The following is a 4,468-nucleotide window of genomic DNA, read 5'->3' on the forward strand; positions in this document are numbered from 1 at the left end:
CCAGGGGAAGAAGCAGTGGCTCAGTAAGAAGTTGTGGGCCAAACCGTAAGAAGCCTTGAACCAGACTAAGACCCCTGTGGAAGTCGTGGAGCATTTGAACCCCATTTGAAGTGTTGTGTATGTTCTCCAGGCTGGCCGAAGAAAACTTTTTAAAAATTGGGTTGGTGCATAGCACCAATTACTCATTTTACAATGGTTTTGCCAGCATTTGTCAATTTACTTTGTCAGTTTTTTAGAATACCATATATTTTTTTTTTTTTTTGGGACAAAGCTAGAAGTAAATAATTTGGCAAATAATCCTCTCCCTGAATCACACCATCAACCACCTTTAAGAAAAGGTCAGTTGAGGATATCCTTGTCCCCTGCAAAAACAATGTAAATGGTGCTCTGTAAATTTTGCCACCCACAAACCAACAGCAAACATGGACATAGACCCAGCTAGTGTAATTTTGATTTGCAAATAACTTCTCCGACACCTTTTTTTGGGTCTGAATTGTTGAGCCAAACATTTTCAAGCTGTGTCAGTCCATGCATGCTGTTACCATAGTCAAAATCACACAATGTGTGCTCTACTTTAAGAATTTAAAATGTATGGCTATGTGCTGACTGGATTGAACCGCTGTCTCTCTTTGGCAGATTTTTCACCCATGAGGTGGATTGTAAACATATGCGAAAAGGTGGTTGCCAATGTTTTTTACTACATTTTGGACATGTTTTGGGGGCTCAAAAAGAGCAGCACGGATGATGTGGTGCACTCAAGACCACACCTAGACATACATTAAATACGGTGGCCGTATACGGCATAGTGTTGCCGCTGCCCTTTCCACCGGCCAACCACTCGCCCCAGCTGTATATGGCATTTGTCTGGTTCAAATGTAGTGTGAACCCAGGCCATAGGTTTATTGCTTGATGCATTTTTACTCCAAAGTTCGTCATGACTGGCCAAGGTGACACAGGATTTTGGGGTTCAAGTGACAATTAATGTAGCTTTTAGTTGAACATCAAATGTTTTATTCTGCAAAGTTCTTAAGTTCTAAAATGATGAAAGGTCACAATTTGTTGTAGTGGCAGAAGTTATATTTCTGGTACAACTGTGGCATCATGTGCCACCCAATTACTTATAATTTCTGTTTGGCATTTTTCAAGCACATTAAGAAGAATGTCACTTAATCAAATTTGGGAACTTACATGGATTAATGGCACGCATGCATACGTCAACTGTCCCAAATCCTTCTATTTGTTCTTTGCTGCATGTTGCTCCTACTTTTTCCTCCATTGAAGTGAGTTCCTCCTGACAGCTGGGACCACCGCCTGTTTGTCTTGCATATCGTGCAATGTTTGCCATTTTGGCTTTTACTTTCTTTTTCAAATCACTCCATTTTTTTTTTAAGCTCGGGAATGGTACGCATCGAAAACCCTAGGGAATTTACTATTTACGCATGATGCGGTTACAAGCAGCATTCCGGTTAATCATGGGAACTTTATCATTTTTCCCAGGAAATAGAATGCTATAATTAGCTATTACCTAAGAAAACAAAATCGAAAATCATAACACATACAGGATTATTTATGAGGAGAATATTTTATCACACTTTCAAAAATACTGCAAAAGAGAACTCATTGGATGTGATGGTACCTAGGACTTAGTATTTGGTCCTGGCTCCAGAAATATAAATGTCATATGCATATGTTCATCCCAAGGTAAACATTATCACATGGTTAAATTACGTTTCCAACCCACCAAAATTTTGAGCAAAATCTTTTTCAAATCTGAAAGAACAACATAAGTGGACCAGGGTTGCACTTTTGGCAAACTTAGAAGTCTGTGTTTCCAAAACTGTGTGCCTCCAGTTGTTGCTAAACTTCAACTGCAAGTATGGGTGGACATTCTAAAGTTTTGAAGATTAGTTTTGCAACAGCTGTAGGCACACAGGTAGTGGCAGACGGAACTATGGCCAAACCATCCAAACGTAAGTGCTTCCATCTAGTGCTGAACTTTAAGTCCCAGCATGCTAGGCCAACGCCAGGCTGTCCAGGATTGGGCAGTTAGATGTATTTTTGTTACAGCTGGCGGCCCGCTGATTTAGAAATTTGGAACGTAGAAATTAGTCAATTAAACCTGCGTTACTCCAGATGATGCATAAATCTTACTTTCAGCAGACTGGGCTTGCTGATGAATGCCCAGTATTCTGCTTATATTTGAAGTTTTTCAGCAGCTAGAGGCAGCCATGTTGGTAAAGTCGTGAATAAGTAGCAGGGTTCCCAACCTAAGTGCCTCCAGTTGTTGCAAAAATAAAACTACAAACACTGCCCATAATTCGTCAGTCAAACACTGTGCACAAAGGCTGGGAGTTGGAGTTTTGACCAAGCTTTTAGCACCAAGGCAGTGAAACAGTGGCCAAAAGATCTACCTAGCTAACCAGAGTGCTTGCAGCACTTGCCGACCAATAACTCCCATCATGTTTGGTCAGTTCTAGACTGAATAGGATTCTGTTTGGATTTTTAGTTTTGCAACCTCAGGATGCACCCATGTTAATAAAGTAATGTGCCTCCAGCATTTGCTTAACAATAACACCCAGCCTGCTTGGTCAATTAAAGAATGTTCCAGATTCTGCAGATAGTTGTAGCTTTGCAACATCTTGATGCAACAAGTTTTGCATACAATGGATTAAGCAACCTACCTAACAAACCTGAGTGCCTCCAGCTGTTGCAGAACCTTAGCTCCCAGCATGTTTGGACAGATGAGGACTAGCCAGGATTTCCATTGTAGTTTAAGTTTGGCAACAGCTGGCGGAACACTGTTTTGCAATCAATGTACTAACAACCTTCCCTGGCCCGGCACAGAATCCTGGCGGACCAAGCGGACGCCTTAGGGCACCTAGCTGCAGGGGGTGGAAAAAAGGTGGCCCCTTTTTTTTTTTACCTATGTTATCCGTAAATCTTAGGTCGCTGCTGGTCCACTAGCCCATTATACCCCCACTCAAGTGAGTGTGTGTGTGGCCAAATCAGTGGGGGGGGCGCAACGTTTGTAGCGGTGGGTGGGGCGTGACGGAGATAAGTTCCCCTGCCGTCCCACCCTCTGACTGGACAGGTCCAAGCCCAGCAACGCTAGCACTCCCCAACCCTACCCCCCCCCCCCCCCCCCCTCGGCTCACCGCGTTCTCAAAACGTTGGCGTGCTGCATGGCTAGCCACCGGCAAACCACAGGTAGAATAATGAGTGCTGGGGGGCTCTAGAATGCTTGTTGTCTCTGAAGGAGCTCTGCATTGTTTCCAATTCAAAGTGCCACCAGCTGTTGCAAAACTACAACTCCCAGCATGGCCGGACTGCCTTTGGATATCTAGGCATGCTGTGATTTGTATTTTTTCACCTGCTGAAGAGACCCTGGGTCAGGGGAAATGCTCTTGAGCATTGTAACACTATCATGGTGCCTCCAGCTGTTGCTAAACTCCAACTCCCAGCATGGCCGGACAGCATTTGGCTATCCGGGTATGCTGGGAGTGCTAGTTTTGCAACAGCTATAGAGCCCCTGGGTAGGGGAAGGTGCTCAAATTGTTTTCTCCTTAAATGTGCCTCCAGCTGTCTCCAAACTACTGCGCACCAGCATGCCAGAATTGACTGGAGAGCTGGGCATGTTTGAATTAGCAGATATGAATGCTTTATGATTAATGTAGGGACTTAAAATTCACTTTTAATTTTTTTTTTTAATATAAACCAATTCTTTCTTTTTTAACCACTCTGGCCGCCACCATTTTTTCCAAAGCACTGCACATTTGTGACAAATAGTAGACCACAGGATCCTTATACAAGGTGTTTTTATATACTCACACCCTTTGTACTTGTTTTGTTCCCAAGTTGCCGGATTACATCTCCGCACCATGTGCATTCATCATTGCACATAGTCCCATATAGTTAAGCAGCATAAATAAGAGTCTATTATTGCACAGTCCCGTGTGACAATTCTGCTTATATAGGTGCCGTTGATATTGCACACAATCCCTTGGCTGCATATATCTTATCACACCTTCCTGTGTTATTGCAGCTTATTGTCCCAAAAGGTATTTTGCATAACACACACACACACTTCTTATTGCACAATGTCCATAGTGTATGTGATTGATAGACTGTGTGCTTTGTTTCACACTAGGGGCAGCTATATGCTCCAGAGGAACTCTGTCTTTTACCATGTTATGTGCTATGTGCTTTTATCTCCAATTTTGAGGACACCTTATTGCACCTCCACTGTAAACAATTAATGGCACACATTCAGGTATTCAATGTGCACAGTCCCCTTCGTATATTGCACTTATATCATTCCTCATCTGTAAACACAGCAAACACCTTTTAAAACTGACTTGTTCCAAATCAAAAGGCCACAAATGAAACCAGTCAGAAATCATGTGCATAACACTGTCAGTATCTCCCAAAAGCAGTAACTTATACGCATACAATGCTATGCACTCAATAC

The sequence above is a fragment of the Hyla sarda genome, chromosome 11, assembly GCF_029499605.1.
Source record: "Hyla sarda isolate aHylSar1 chromosome 11, aHylSar1.hap1, whole genome shotgun sequence".
Taxonomy (NCBI): Eukaryota; Metazoa; Chordata; class Amphibia; order Anura; family Hylidae; genus Hyla; species Hyla sarda.